Source organism: Cygnus olor, chromosome 2 (genome assembly GCF_009769625.2).
Source record: "Cygnus olor isolate bCygOlo1 chromosome 2, bCygOlo1.pri.v2, whole genome shotgun sequence".
Taxonomy (NCBI): Eukaryota; Metazoa; Chordata; class Aves; order Anseriformes; family Anatidae; genus Cygnus; species Cygnus olor.
In genome coordinates, this window is record NC_049170.1 from 65,677,608 (window position 1) to 65,694,721 (window position 17,114).

The 17,114-nt window shown below is 40.3% G+C and overlaps 1 protein-coding gene across 10 annotated transcripts in view; it reads right to left on the minus strand.

Annotated features, from left to right (window-relative positions):
- The window catches only part of LOC121064792 (transmembrane protein 170B), a 79,479-nt gene that overhangs the window by 34,045 nt on the left and 28,320 nt on the right, over positions 1-17,114 (minus strand). Inside the window, exon 2 of one of the 10 annotated variants that reach the window (XR_005816684.1) lies at positions 16,228-16,333. The exons of the other annotated variants lie outside the window; for them this stretch is intronic. The gene's annotated coding sequence lies outside the window, so the exon portion shown is untranslated. The remainder of the gene's footprint in view (positions 1-16,227; positions 16,334-17,114) is intronic. 10 annotated transcript variants of the gene reach the window in all.

Consider the following 17,114-nt stretch of genomic DNA (forward strand, 5'->3'; position numbering starts at 1 on the left):
CTCTCTCTGTACCAATCTAAACTGACATTTTGACAGGGGCATGCCTTGGCAGCAGTGTGTCAGTAAATGATGTTATAGCAAAGAGACACCATTTGAACTGATGAGGCATATTGCTTGCAGCTGCGCTGCATGAGTTCAACCTCAAGCCAGGCTGCTCCTACCCAGTGGATTCAAGTACCATAATAGATTGAGAATTCTTCCTGTGCCAAAACAATGAGAGATAAAGGGAGTTGGAGTTTCTTCCCCTTTTTACTCTCATCCAGCCTCCAGAGAAACAAACAGCTTAATCACACATGCACATAAACAAGTATTTTGAAATAAAAGTGCACACAGAAGACTGAAATGGTAGAACAAATTCTGTTCTTAGTTGCATTATCAATAGCCATGTGAAAGCTATATAAAAATTTTGATCCCTGCCATTTTAGAAAACTTTCCTCTTCTGATTGTCTGATTAATCTACCGAAAGTGATTATTACCTGAAACTCCACTCCATATGGCTGTTTTCTTATTTACATTTCACATAACTTGGACTGCATCATTGATTAGCCCATTTTACATTTATATTCCACCTGTCATTTTTGTTCATTTTCAGCTTCTCCATATACAGAAGTTGTTTATTAGCTCTTCTTGAGCTCTTCAGCTTGAGATGAAAGGATGCTAGCTACCCTCAAATCCAGCAGTGTTACCTTTCTCAAAACGCTTTTAAATCAAAGTTTATTCATGTGCCACTACAGATGGTAACAGACCTGTTGTTAGCAAAACACTTCATGACTGGAACAGACTGGTTACCTTCTTCACCATGAATGCAACCAGGAAGTCTTCTCCACAGAAAACCACATTCAGCTTAATTAATACTTACCTTTTTCCTCAAGGTTTTGAGGGGTTACAAATAATGTGACAAAACCAGACTTTTACAGATCAATCAGCATCTCAGAACAGATGAAGCCAAGTCCTTAGTGACAACTATTCTTGGAATCCCCAGAAACATGAAGGAAAAAGACACAAGCAATTCTCTGTTAAGAGATCAGAAGTTAGGTATGATAGAGCAGACAGACAATTTTTTATCTTTGTCAAAAAATAAGGGGAACAAATGGCTTAGGATTCCTCAAAAAAAACGTGCAATAACTAACTTGTATCAGAAACAGAATAGTAATTAATATTCCTCTCCTTTAGGATATGTTTTGTTTTCCCAGGTAATGTTTTGTTTTGTTTTTAATCACAGTATTGATTAGTTTTGATTTAATCTAACTTTGCTTGCAACTACTCACTCATAATGAGGTCAATTTTTCCTCCTCAAACATATATAAGCAGCAATATCCTTTTAGAGTAGTGGGTATCAAGCAGTATTGTGACTTTTTAGAATTTGCCAGTTCAGAAATTAAAAGAAAATACTCTTTATTCTTAATAAAAAATACTCTTTATTATACCTACTTTTTTAATTCTCTCCCTCTCTTTAATACTAATAAAAGTGATGGATATCTAAACTGGGCAGCTAACAGAGACAAAAAGTACATTCAAAATAGCCTCACAGTGGTAAGTAACACCCATATTTCATTTAACTTAATATAAGTGAAACACCCCCTAGCTTGCATATTCCAAGTAAACTTTTTGTTTCCTACAAAGCACAGAACAGTTTGTGCTTAATGAGTAGCACTCATTTCTTTGTTAGTTATACCATTTCTAACAAAATACAATTTCCAATAAAATTGGTCTGTCACTGTATCAAATTCACATCAGAATGAAAAATGAGTGGCAGAGATTAGTTTTGTGCTGGAGACTTGTCGCTAGCTATTTCATTTCTGTACTTTGACAATGTTCATAATTAAATATGATGGGCACAGAAACTTACTTAACGTTAAACTAGTATAACACAGAGTTCCTGAGGAAGGCCAGAATATCAGATATCCCCATTTCAGGCTTCTTTTGCTTCTCAATAAGCAGTGGCAGGAGTACATTATTGCGTAAGTAACATTCACTTAATGAATCAAGACTCTGATTGAGTTAGCCCTCACATGTAACATTCAATCATCACAAGGCACTGTAGTAAACGGAAAGGTGACACGGGAGTGGAGGAATGGCACGTGTCTCAGTCAGAGGATGAGAAGGCTACCCGATGGGTACCTTCAAAGTGCCAGTCAAAGAATCATAGAATATCCCAAACTGGAAGGAACCCACAAGGATCATTAAGTCCAACTCCTGGCTCCAAACAGGACTACCTAAAAATTAGACCATGTATTTGAAAGTGTCATCCAAACACTTCTTGAACTCTGACAGGCTCGGTGCTTTGGCCACTGCTCTGGGGAGCCTGTTCCGGAGCCTGACCACCCTCTCAGTGCAGAATCTTTTCCTAACACCCAGCTTGACCCTCCCCTGTCACAGCTCCATGCCATCCCCTTGGGTCCTGTTGTGGTTCACCAGAGAGCAGAGCTCAGCGCCTGCCCCTCTGCTCCTCCTGTGAGGGAGCTGCAGGCCGTCATGAGGCCTCCCCTCAGTTTCCTTTTCTCCAGGCCGAGCAAACCCAGTGACCTCAGCCACTCCTCCTACATCTTCTGCTTTAGACCCTTCACCGCCTTTGTAGCCCTGCTTTGCATACTCTCTAGTAGTTTTACATCCATCTGATACTGTGGCACCCCAAACTGCACACAGTACTCAAGGTGAGGCCACACCAGGCAGAGCAGAGTGGGACAATCCCTTCCCTCAGCCAGCTAGCCGTGCTGTGCCTGATGCACCCTAGGACATGTCTGGCCCTTCTGGCTGCCAGGCCACACTACTGGCTCACATTCAACTTGCCATCAACTAGAAACCACAGATCCCTTTCCACAGGGCTGCTCTCCAGCCTCTTATCCCCTACCTCGCCCCAGGTACAGAATCCAGCAGTTACTGTTGTTAAACTTCATGCTGCTAGTGATTGCCCAGCTGTCTAATTTGTTAAGATAACCCTGCAAGGCCTCACCACCCTCAAGGGAGTCACCAGGTCCAACTAATTTAGTATTGGCCATATGAGAGAAGGTGGAAGGCAGTCCCACTGCCAGAGGGGAAGCCTTTCTCTCTGGCTAGAAAAATGTCACGGGGGAGCCATTACCAGGAAAAAGGCTCTATGCATGACTGCATTCACCTGGGAGGTGGTGGTCATCCCTCATTGCAGTGCCCTTCTCCTGGCCATGTCTCACCCACGGGGTAATGGCTGGAGGCTATGTCACCGTGACCTTCAGAAAACAGTGTGGGGCCCAGGAACACCAATCATTCAGAGAACGGTGTGGGGCACAGGCATGACCACCATACAGAGAATGGTGTGGGGCTTGGACATGCCTGATATCCATAGAATGGCTTGGGGCCCTGACACGCCCAACATCCTGAGAACAGTGTGGGCCTCAGATGCCTACTATACAGAGAACAGAATCTAAGGGTTTTTATTTAAAAATGACCAAACAGGGGCTTCACATCATGAGAGGAATATAAAACTATTAGAGAGAGTCCAAAGGAGGGCTACAAAGACAGTGAAGGTTCTAGAGTAGAAGACATATGAGGAGTGGCTGATGTCCCTTGGTGTATTCAGCCCAGAGCAGAGGAGGCTGAGGGGAGGCCTCATGGCGGCCTGCAGCTCCCTCACAAGGGGAGCGGAGGGGCAGGTGCTGAGCTCTGCTCTCTGGGGACAGCGACAGGAGCCAAGGGAATGGCATGGAGCTGTGACGGGGAGGGTCAAGCTGGGTATTAGGAAAAGGCCCTTCACTGGGAGGGTGGTTGGGCACTGGAACTGCTCCCCAGGGAGGTGGTCATGACACCAAGCCTGCCACAGTTTAGGCAGCATTAGGACAATGTACTCAAACATACAGCTTAATTTTTAGGTAGTCCCGTTTGGAGCCAGGAGTTGGACACAATGATCCTTATGGTCCTGTCCAATTATGGCTATTCTATGAACATGGAGCTTTCCCATCCTCTAGTACCCAGTGAAGAAGCCAGGGAAAGAGAAACCTTTCTCAGGAAAGAGATACATCAGCACATACTGTAGAGGACATATTAAAATTTTCAACTGTCAACACATCTGACATGTACTAGTTAACTCCTGGTAAATTAATATGTAAAAAAAGACTCCTACTGCCTTCAATATGGCTATAATTTTATCAGATGGAATGACAATGACATCAACCAATTTTAAAATCATCCTTTAAACTTAGTCAGAATAGGTTTTGAAGAAAGGGAGTTTTGACCAGTAACAACACTTAGCTAAGACAGTATTTTGAACAGAAATTAGCAGAGAAACTCAGGAAATAGAAATAAAACATTCCTCTTCCCTACCACCTCCCCAAACCTTTTACAAACCAAAATCTTTACTTGCAGATCTGGCTTTGTTTGGCATGCATTTGATCATATAGCAAACTTGACTTTAAGCCCAGGAGAGCATAACGTTCCCCAAGAAATAAAGTGGCTCAGCAGCACAATAAAAATGTTTTAAAAAAAAAGTAAAAAGGTAAGAAAGACCACATCATGCTGAGCTCTGAACCAAACGTCTACTCAGGGAGAGAGCTAATGCACAACATGATGAAACAAGAAGTTGCTCATGACACAACAAGCTCAAAACTGAGTTATGTGGAATTCTCATATGCCTGTCAGATGAAAAAAATAAATTGTAGCAAATAAAAATATAAGAAAACATCATTGAAAAGATTATTCTTAGGGTCTTTTAGATGTGGAACAGTCTCACTAACAAAGAACAATTGCTTCATCTTGAGTCACTTTAAAATTGATTTAACACAGTTTGGAAAATAGATCTCTGGAGAAAAAATAGAATTGTATTGGCAGGGGGAAAGACATGGTGATCCAAAGGGTCTTTTCTGTTTCTAATTACCATAACCTCAGCTGGACATGCCCAAAAACTTTTAGAGAGGAATGTGTATTAACACTTATATGAGGACATGGGTCCCTGGGGAGATGAATGCATAATTGCTCCAGCAAAGATCATCTAATTGTCAGGAATGAAAAGTTATTGTACACAGAGCCAGGATTAGTCCAGTTGGGTATTTAGTGTTTTTTTTTTTTTTTTTTTTAATTACCATCAGCAGTCTCCTAATGTAATCCAGGTGATTGATATCAGCTAGTTTTATCTTCCTAATTACCAATGAACCTCACAAATTTCAGATCAACTATTTTTAAAAATTGTATCATTACTAGATAAAAGTTCATTTTAGAGAGAAATTGCAATGTTTCAGATATTCTCTTCACTGAGTATGCTTGTCCCACCCCCCAAAAAAAAAAAAAAAAAATCAATGGCTGTAGTAATAATTAGGGCAGACTGAACTCCTATTGTTAATATTACTTAAAAAAAAATCAAGTAGCATGAAAATATTTATATGCTTTCTTCTGAAAATCTTTTAGTTTAAAAAAGTTTTTGGAAAAACATTTCAATTTTTGCTTAATTCTCAAATAAAAAACATTTTTTTAAAATATCAAAGTTGGTACCAGAAGTTTTCAGCAACATTATATTTAAGCTTTTTGTTTACAGTTTTCTATTTGACAAGCACAAAAATGTCATGACATTAAAACCAAACTTCAAACCACATCCACCAAGCATTTCCTGAGAGGGAAAAGGGAATTACTGTCAATTCATTGTTTTATTTTCAATAATAAGAAAGTAGAACTGCTTTGTTTGAATAGTACGTTCTGAGTACCTGTCAGAGCAAACATTACCAAGTATTAACGTGTTGATAGTTGACCATTAGATACAGCCTTCCTATAGTAAGAGCTTATTATATAATCAGCATAAACCTACATGGTTAAACCAAAAACAAAGGATCAACACAAAAATCAGCATGTGAGGATACAACCATGTCCAATTGTATGCAAACTACACTGCTGCCTTTTAGTACCTGAAGCAAAGACCCGGTAATAATATGAAGAACAGAGTTTAGACGAAAGGCTGGGAGCCCTCCGGTTCTAAAAACAGGGAAAGGTTTTGCTGTTTAAAAGTCTTTCCCACCCCCAAAACTGGCCACCACCATCAAGGTGGCATTTAGCCATAAAACTTGCAGAGACAGAGGACTGAAAAAATACATGACTGAGTACATAAGCCTCTGGCTCTTGGATAGGTTGTGTCAGTGTTGAAGATAAATATCTGAAAAAAAAAAAAAGTTTATGGTTTGGAATTTTTCTAACATTAAAATGATAAGGGAAAATCATCCTGCTCAGTTATGTATGGTGATCTTTTTTTGTCACTACTAACATTCAAATTACATTAAAGATATGATGGGGAAACACTGTATTTGCAAGATCAGGGTATGAACTTCCACTCAATCTCTGAGAAAGGTGGGGATTTATTATTATTACTTTGTTACTGTCTTGAAATTAGCCTTAACAAGAGCTATTTCTGAAAGTGAAACATGAACAAGAAATGCTTAGGTAGCAAGCCAGGGTTTACTTGGCCACTGCTCCTCAGACAGGCTCTTATATGTTCTAAAAAACACTTTAAAAACATATATTACTATTTCAATAAAGGTGCAAAACACTGAGAGCTGCACTGCAATGCCTCTCAATAAGGCTGAACCAAACCCGTGGGGAGATGTGTGTTTGCAGCTGAAACACAAGCATGGCATTCCCCATTACAGCAGCAGAAACGGCACCCTATGCCCTTGGCACCCCACAGAAGAAACACAGCCTTCTGGAGGAGCCCTGTTTCTGTGCCTCGGGACACTCCTTACCGAGAGGGCGAGGAAATGGGCTGCAGTCAGAGACCTGCCAAACTGTGCTCTTTTAGGGTCGCTAACCTACTTAGCAGCACCTCTATTCCCAGCTATGCAGCCCAGGTAGGGGTGTTGCCCATAGGAGTACAATAGATGGAATAAACTGTTCCTTTGCTCTCTTTTCCCTAGGACACTGCTCAGCCTATACTCGTTTAAAAATATTTTAAAGTGACTATTTCTACATGCTGTAGAGACTTCATGCATACACCCATGTAGGCAAACTCTAAAAATCACCATACACATGTATATGATCCCTACAGACTGTGTTTCCTTACAAGCAACGCTCTTAGAAGACTTAGCTAGGTTGTGTTTCTTGACAATAGCAATCTGATTAGACTGCACAAGATAGACATGTATCAGCAAGGAATTTAAGTATGAAACCCACCTTTAACTCATTGTATATTCAGTTGCATTCATGTTTTCACTTAACTCCCTTAATAAATTGGGAACTGTAAGATTTGCAAGGAACTGGCACAAAATAAATCAAGGAATAGAATTTTGCTTTTCATAAAATGATTTAGGTTGGACAAGACCTGTAAGATCAGCAGGTCCAACCTTTGACCTAGCACTGCTGAGTTTACCACTAAAGCATGTCCCTAAGCACCACATCTGCATGTCTTTTGAAGACCTCCAGGGATGGTGACTACTACTTCCCTGGGCAGCCTGTTCCAATGCCTCATAACCCTTTCAGTGAAGAAAATTTTCCTAGCATCCAACTTAAACTTCCCCTGGCACAACTTGAGGCCATTTCCTCTTGTCCTATTGCTTGTTGTTTGGGAGAAGAGACAGACCCCCACCCCACTACAACTTCCTTTCAGGTAGTTGTAGAGAGCAGTAAGGTCCCTCCAAGCCTCCTTTTCTCTAGGAGAAATAGCCCCAGTTCCCTCAGACACTCCTCATAAGACTTCTTTTCTAGACCCTTCACCAGCTTTGTAGACCTTCTTTGGGCATGCTCCAACACCTCGATGTCTTCCTCATAGAGAGCAGCCCAAAACTGAACACAGTACTCGAGGTGTGGCCTCACCAGTGCCGAGTAAAGGGAGACAATCACTTCCCTAGTCCTTCTGGCCACACTATTTCTAATACAAGCCAGGATGCTGTTGGTCTTGTAGGCCACCTGAGCACACTGCTGGCTCATATTCAGCTGGCCATCAACCAATATCCCCCAGCTCCCTTTCTGCTGGGCAACTTTCTAGCCACTCTTCCCTCAGCATGTAGCACTGCACAGGGTTGTCATGCCCAAAGTGCAGGGCCTGGCACTTGGCCTTGTTGAACTTCATACAGTTGGCCTTGGCCCATCGGTCCAGCCTACCCAGAACTGTCTGCAGAGCCCTCCTACCCTCAAGCAGATCAACACTCATGACGAACTTGGTGTTGTCTGCAGACTTACTGAGGGTGCACTCAATCCTCCTGTCCAGATCATTGATAAAGATATTACAGAGAACTGACCCCAATACTGAGCCCTGGGGGACACCACTTGTGACCAGCCTCCAACTGGATTTAACTTTCTTCGCTGCAACTCTTTCAGCCTGGCCACCCTGACAGTTTTTTACCCGAAGCATACACCCATCCAAGCCATGAGCAGCCAGTTTCTCCAGGAAAAACAAAACAAAACAAAACAAAACAAACAAACAAAAACCTGTCGGAAACAGTATCAAAAGCTTTACAAATAACTGGGTAGACAATATCTACAGCCTTTCCCTCATCCACTAAGAGTATCACCTTGTCACAGAAATTTTGTTCTACTTTCTCAAGCAGGACTGTATGGTTAGTTTGGAATGACAGCTTAATGAATGCAAGATGAAAATAAATGGTTTTTTCTGTGCCCATTATAAAAACTCTCATGGGTGAAAAATTGCAATTTGTAAACTTTTTCTGAGATGCTTAGGATATAAGAGTTTTTCCTATCAGCACGACTTTCAGAGGGTCACTCCTCTACGCAGAGATGGTGTGCACCTGTTCCCAAATATGTAACATAGTTTTACCCATGTCCTCAATTAAGACAAAGTGTACACTGGATTAAAAGTGTTGTTCCACAGTGATCCTACAAAGCCTACAAGTGTCTTAATTAAGGTCCACACTACTACTATTTAAGAACTGCAAGAAACCTTGACTGTTTGGCAATGTATTTCCAAAAAGAGATTTTTCTTCATCTCAGAAAAGAATCATTTAAAAAACTAAAATGAAAAGAGAGACAAAAATAAAATTAGAAAAAAAAAAAACACTACACACTGGCATCTGCCTAAATGTATGTTGGAAACAAATTATGACTTGGCACTTTGCAAAGTATAAATCTAGCAAGTGTTTTGGAAGCTGGGGTTTTAAGTGTTGTTTTTGTGTGTGCCACTGCGTTCCTCTGCACCTGTCTTATACTGTACACATTTGGAATTTTTCTGTATTCTTTATCATTTCAAAGACAGGAACATAAACATCTCTGCTTTTCCTGAGATGACTGTCAGTATGTATGTGTATGCATCACTGAAACTTCCTAGACTCCAGTGCTGTTTTCCCATGCCAGACACCACTGTGCGCCTTCCTGAACAGCAGGCATTTTTTCAATAGCAGCTTAACAGCTACTAAGGGAGAGTAGAAGGTCAGTCTCTAAGACAGGATGCCAAAAGGACAGGAATTGAATGGTGCTGGCTAGCAATGAGACACTATGCAAATCAAGAATGCAGTGTGGTCCCCAGGGAAATAGTTCATGAGCCTGAAGTATATGATAAACCTGCAACTAAAGCATTCCTAGGCAACTGCGACAACAATGTGTCACATTCCTGAGGACTCAAAACAAAAGCTGCAAGAGTCCCTGCAAAGCAGTGCTCCCTTAGACATCTGTGCTCTCAAGGAAAATGAAAGATTTTTGCAAGTTTTGTTACTTCTGTCCATTTTCTAAAAACAAAACAGGCAAGTTAGGGATTTTGAGAGGGACTAACCTAACCCTAAAGTAAATGATATCAGAAAGTAGCTGTAAGATTCTTTAACTGGTTAAAAACAAAATATGCAGAAAACACTCATGCTTTCACAGTGTATTGAAAATAATGTAAATGTCAAAATAAGGAGGTGCCAAACAAGTTATTTCGCTGTATATTACAAATAACTACTTGTCTGGATGTAGTGTTAACCACCAGCTGGGAAGATTAAACCCATCTCTTCAAATTGGGTTTCTTACCCTTTTCATTTAGGCATTGTACTGCCTTTTGTAGATAAGTAGTCCCTTCACTGTTGCTCATAAATTGAGTAGAAAAGAGCCCAAGATACTTACTCATTTTTTTTATTATTTGCCATTGTTCAGTGACTAGTCTGTGCAAACAAATAGATCATGAAATGGCTGCAGCAAGTATTTATTTGTTGTTAATTATTTATTCTGGTGCACTGGCCAGGTACCATAGACTGCAGGAGAGGAGGGGGAAGGAACGGGAGACAAAAACAAAACACCTTTGCTAGGGTGGTAGACAAAATTCTAGCATTCATGTATGAAATATGGGCTGCAGCATGAGATTTAACAGAAGCACAGGCCACAGTGTCCTTCTGGGAACTGAGGAAGGAAAGATCAAGACCATTCCAGAATTCATAAAGTAATTACATTGCACTTCTGTGAATCAGATCAATCTTACTACCTCACCTTGTTTTCAATCAGTGCTGGAAGCAGCAAACCTCAAGCTTATTTTTCAGATCTGAAGCACTCAAGGGCTCATTTGTTTCTTTGTTCCAGATATTCCTGCCAGTAGCAATGTAAATAACAGATCTTCGTTGTGTTGCTTTGTAAAAATTCTTTGATATCAAAGACTTTTCCATAGCAGTGTCACAGCACACCTCACAACGCACCACTTCCACAGTGGGTGGAAGGCTTTCCTGCCAATACTTGAAGCCAGAGATGATTAGGTGAATTGCAATAGTTAATCACCACTGAATTAAAACAAACAAACAAAAAAAAACAACAAAAACCATCAAGAACAGAAAAAACTATGTGGAAAAAAAGCATCAGAATTATTCCATTCCAGATAGAAAAGCTGTGTACCTGTCCTGGTTTCAGGTAGGACAGAGTTAATTTTCCTCCTAGTAGCTGGCAGGGTGCTATGTTTTGGATTAGAATGAGAAGAGCGCTGATAACATGCTGATGTTTTAATTGTTGCAGAGCAGTGCTTACACCAAGCCAAGGACTTTTCAGCTTCTCGCTCTGTCCTGCTAGCGAGCAGGCTAGGGATGCAGCAGGAGCTGGGAGGGGACAGACCCAGGACAGCTGACCCAAACTGGCCAAAGGGGTATTCCATACCATCTGACGTCATGCTGAACAATATATAGGGGTGGCTAGCCGGGGTGGAGGGGGGGCTGGCTGCTCGGGGATAGGCTGGGCATCGGTCAACGGGTGGTGAGCAATTGCATTGTGCATCACTTATTTCGTACACATTATTACTATTAATACTATTATTATTATTATTATTATTGTTGTTGTTGTTATTCTTTTCCCTGTCTTAATAAACTGTCTTTATCTCAACTCACAGACTTCACTTTCCCGTTTCTCTCCCCCATCCCGGAGAGGGAGGGGGGAGGGTGAGCGAACGGCTGTGTGGTGTTTGGCCGCCAGCCGGGCTAAACCACAACAGTACCAAAAAAGAAAGTGACTGGAAAACCACCAAGACAACAGCTGAGCCATCTGGATCAAGGCTGTCTCTCTCACATGCAACCCCGAGAACTAGGACAGCCATTAAGCAAAACTAAGGTAAACACTGCCTTCTTGCTTCTCAAAGGCATCCAGAATTCATACATTGAGTGTGAAACACATCTACATGAAAAACAAAAAAGCTACAAAAAAGCTTCTGTAAAAGAAGCTGCTATGTAAGGGCGTAACACCACCGGACCACAAAATCAAAGCTTAAATACAGGTGGGAGTCTCCTATGCAATAGTTTCCATTTCTGGCACTGTTTCTTAATGCATCTTTTTGTCTGGCTATGCCATTTGTGGGTATTGTACTGCTGTTTATGCAGGGCTTTATTTCCAACTCCAACTGCATGACAGATCTCTCGAAGACCTCACAGGACACTGTTTAGACCATCATATTTTAAAAATTAAATTAACTTGTTAACAGTCATTGTCATTTTGCAAGGATTGAAAATTATCTTCAAGCACTCCAGCAGCTTCTAATTAAGAATATGCCAAGTGTCAACCTGATCAGATAAAGTGTTAAAAAGCTACTTAGCAAGCACAATTTGCCTGCATAACTGTCTCCTGAAGAAACACCCAAAGGTTGCCATTATTTTTACTTTGTTTTCAGAAGAGCATATAAAACAATCTGCCCTTTGTTTCACCAGTAATCCGTATACTAACAGAGCTTTCTTCATTTTATCTGTCCCCAGTCTGTGAGTCTGAAGAAAGGCAGAGCCATAGAAATAAACATTAGTTGTAATGTCTCCCACTCACTCCCATGGACTAATTCTTTCCCTTCCTCCCATATGTCTGTTCACAGAGGCATGCTCACTGACAAAGCTGTCCATCCCATTGACAGGTAAGAGTACTAGATGGTTTGGGAACTTGAGACATTTTGCGTCCCCTTTCTTTTTTTCCCTACTACTAGAGAACACAGTCCTTGTGAGTACCTGAGCTGTGCAAGGATAAGGTATTATCCAGAAGCCCTGGTCACCTTCCCTCTGTCCCATGCCAACTCCAAATCTCCTGGGCAGTCAGCTGCTTTTCCAATCAAATCCATAGAAAATTCTCCCACACACACTGGAGAAGAATATGAATTCTTTGGTTTGGATTTGCATCCTGAGTTTTCCCAAGCATTCAGAGTTGCTCAGACTTAATTTTCCAGTTCAGGCACACTAGCAGAGATTAATACATTTGGGAAAAACAAGAATAGCACATTAGAACAGTGATACAAAGCCTGCAAACAAACAAACAAAAAAACCCATTAGTATTCTCTGCAGGCGCCACTTATAGCTGAATGTATGTATTCATCACAAACCTATTATAGGCTTGACTCTTGGTTTCAACTTCCTCACAGTCAAACAACTCCTACACAATTATTTCCTTGATGATTCTTTCCTTCCTAACCTCCCCAGCCACTGCCCTTCCTAGATGCATGCCAGTTACATTACTGCTTAAAGGTGAAAAACAAAATCTACCCCAGGAACTCACTCTGGCAAAGTCTATCCTAACACAATTAATTTAAGAGAAGCAAAATGACCAAGCAGGGCCAGTAGCACCATTATGGCACAGAAAGCTGCGTGCACCTACATTCATTCCACTTGCAGCAATAGCGCTGGAAGTCCTGCAAGTACAGAGAGCTAAACACACTTAGACCTGTGATTAACCTCCAGGCAAGTAACTAAGGATGTTGCCACAGGCGTGCTATGGAATGAAAAGGGAAGAACTTGAGAATGAAAGGGAAGTGAGCCATTCAATCAGAAGCGATGCTTCCCTCCCATGTAGCCCCAACACATAGCTAAAGATTTTCTCCATTTCTACGTTTTGTGAAACAATCTGACTAGGCATCTAGTTCGCCTAGGGGTAACCTACCGCTTCTGTAAAAACAAACTGCAAAGTAAAGCTGAATAACAAAGCAGTGATTGTTTGTACCCCCCTGTTCCCCCCAAGAATCATCAGCTCTCTGGAAAAATTTCAGTGTCACAATTTCACGCTTTCCTTTTCAACTTACAAGATCAATGTCTTGCTGCTTTGTTTTAGTATTATATAAGAAAATAAGAAGCCATTATATGGAATCGAATTAGTCTTCATTCAAAACATGTTTTGCAAAAGGTTTGATTTATTCAGTGCCAGCCAGAGACAGTGAATTTATTTATGAGGGTTGGATCTATTGTCTAGGTTTAATTAGCTAATTATTAGACTTCCCATTTCTGTTGTTGCTGATCCTTAATACTTCTTGTAACATGATGTGTTTAGGATGTTTTCCAAAATGTTTTCCAAAGAAAGCAGAAGACATTTGTATTCATTCTAATTGTTCAGGAAATTAAAACTTTCCTTTTTTTTTCCAGCTAATTAGCTAAAAGACCTTGCTTCTCACTCCCAGAAATGACCTGTAACATCTTTCTCTCCCCTTAAATAACCAACCATTCATTTACTTCTTTTCACAGTCTTACATCACTCAGCAACTTTTTCCACAGAATTTCCTCTCACTAGTTGCCCATTTGCCCATAAGAAAACATATCCTAAAGGCTGCACTAAAGTTTGTTCTCCAAATATCAGCATAGCACATTACTGTTGATGGCTGAAGCCACTTTTGGAGGAAGAGAAGGTGCTGCTTCATGATGCAAAGGGGTATAGGACTGTGAATGTGCAATATACCACCATACTGCAGTCATAGTAGAGAGTATGTACAGTCATAAACAGTAGAGAGAACTGTGTATGTGGGCCCTCTTACTTCAGAATTTCTTTTTCACCATTATTCCGTATTGTGGAAAACATCTATAGGAAGCCAAGCATTATACATCTTATCTTGAAAGCCCCTCTGCTTTTTGAAGTACTTGAGATTGGACCCGTCTATATGCAATTTGATTGTGTTATCACAAGAGGAATGATTTAAAAACAAAATTGACCCCTTCATTTTGACATTGGATCAACACACCCATGAAATGTACAGCAACAAAGAATTATGGGTGAAAAGCATTTACTAATGCTTTTACAGCTTTAAAGCTCCTTGTAAAAGCTCCTTGCTTTTACAGCTGCTTCAGCAAAACATGGAGTGGTTACTTACAAAAATAAGTGGCATGAAACAGCTATCCAATGTTTTTTGATGAAAATAAGAGGATGGTTAAAATAACAGTAATTCTCCTGAAAGACTTAACATTATTATTCATACAGTACCAAGACACAGAATATTCACTCTACCCATAAATCACACATCACAGAGAACAGCAGTAGGACTTCATGTTTTCCTTTCCTACCACTTCAGACCCCCTCTGATACCACTACCCTGGTGAAATGATGAACACTTACAGGAAGAAAACTGCTGTACTCCTAAACCCATTCAATCCCTGTCATCTTTTAGAACATGGCAATAGCTTGTTACAGTGACATTTGCAATGTGAACAGTCATCTGCAAAGGAAGAAATCATCAATATATTTCAAGATATATCCTGGATTTATTACAAAGTTTCAAAATTCTGTTGACTGTCTTCTTTGTTTTTCTTCCATTTTTTGTTTTTAATGTCTTTTGGCTTAGAAAAATATCCTAGAAATCTTACAACATGCAGTTGGTCAAAAGTATATTTAAGACACTGAATATTCTCTAATCAAAGCTGTGGTAATGCTCATCTAGCTAAAGAATAACCCCAGTTCTCAGATTAAAAAATGAAACTACATTAATACATCTTTTCTCCTTTCTCCACTCCAACACAGTTTTCTCATGGCAGGAAAGCAAATGAACAACAAAATACTGTAAAGCAGACACCCTTGCAAAAATCTCACATATCTTCATCTTGAATCTCCCTGCTGTTCCTTAGCAGATTGTTTCTTGGTAATCTGGGAAAGGCAAAGAGATTTTTATTTTTATTTTTTAAACCATTTTATGCCTGCATGATTCTCCCCACTCCTAAAAGCCATTAACCATCTTCTCTGTGTCCTCTTGCATGGCGTAAATCAGTTATCACTTTTTTGTTGTTGTTTACAGCTGAAAGGAGCCAGAGACTTTCAGTCAGACAGCTACAGCATGTCTTTAGAACATGGATTAGGATACCAGACAGCAAGTACACAGTACTGCTGTCCAGAGCTCCAGAGCTAACAATTCTGTTTTTCCCTAGTATATTAGTATTTTTTCCTTGAATTCACAATTCTTATAAATTTTTAAAAGTTGTTTTTAAGCTACTTAGCTTTTGTCTCAAACTACATACAGGAAAAGTTCACTTTCCATAGACCACTTAAAGAATCCAGCCAACATGATGCAGCCAAAAGCAAATCCTGGCACAAAGGAATATTTGTCAGTGTTTATGCATAGCATCACATTTGTAATACCAACTGTCCCAGGCTATTAAAGACAAGTCATTCTGGATATTTTGAGGAAAGCTCCATTGGAACTGTGGGGAGCAGTGCCAAGACATGCAAAAGCAGCTGTAATTTCATGTCAGAATATAAATCAAAGAATCACCATATAAATAAAAGAATCACCGTAATTCTAAAATGGAAAGCCAGAGAGAAACCTTCAGCAGGAATTAAAAGCAATTTGGAAGAAAGTTATCTTCACTGAAAGAGAGACTAATATTCAACAGAGGTGCCAACAAACATACAACATGAATATGACCTGGTAGATAGCGGAGATTTAGAAACCCATAAAAGCCTGTTAAGAGCAATTAAATAGAATTGTGTGTTGTGAGACCAGTACTGATGAGGAATTATGCCTTCGCTCCAGCTTGTATTACCTTAGTAAGTATGCATATGAGACAGTGCATGCCTAGATCAGTTATTTTGTACGCGTATACCTCAGCTGACTACAGTAATGAAAGAAATACATTCCATATTTTTACTTAATATCATACTCACTGTAACAAGCGAGTTACAGAATGACAGCGGAACCACATGGGAATAGAGACCAGCACAGGTAAATTACAGCCTTTCTGCAGAGTGCTGCTGCAATAACCACAACAACCTGTGAATGACAAGGCAATAGAGTGACACCTATTAGTGAACTGAAAGTATTGAGAAGCAAGCTACTCATAAAGCTGTTCACACCTAAAGCTTAGATCAGCCTTTTAGGGCCAGGGCCCTGTGCTGTTTATAAAAGAGCAGAGACTATGCAAGCAATGCGGAGATTTCACAGAGTATTTACCGCCATGGAAAGGAACAAAACCAACATCCAGTTCACTTTTAGCAGGGCTCTTTTACACAATGTTCTAGATGCAAATGCTATGACCTTCCAACCCCATCCCCCAAACGATGCATGCTCTTACGGTCTTGAGACATACATAAGCTCTCAGCCATCACTTTCATGTAACAGTACAAGCCAAGCAATCCGACCGTGCCCCTATTAAATTGCACGTTTGTGAAACTGACCCTGGAAAGAGAAATTTCCTGACAATTACAGAAGAGTAGCTGAAAAGATCAGATGATATAACTTGGTTATAACCCATCTATTATTCAGAGGAAGTAATAGGGCAAATAGTGTTACAATCACTGATAGTTTCACAGTTTCACAAAGGAGCAGCACCATTTGCTTCTGCTCTTTTTTTTTTTTTTTTTCTCCATGGGGCTATTACATATTCAGTCCTAAATACTTAATTTAGGTGTAGAGTGAAATCAGTAGGTTGTATCTTTATCAGCGAAGGGAGACCAATGTCAAACACTTTGAGGAAGATCTGCAGAACTGAAGCCTGAAGAAGCCTAACACTAGGCTGCATCTTGCAGACTTTTAGGTTAAAGTTTCTAATAGC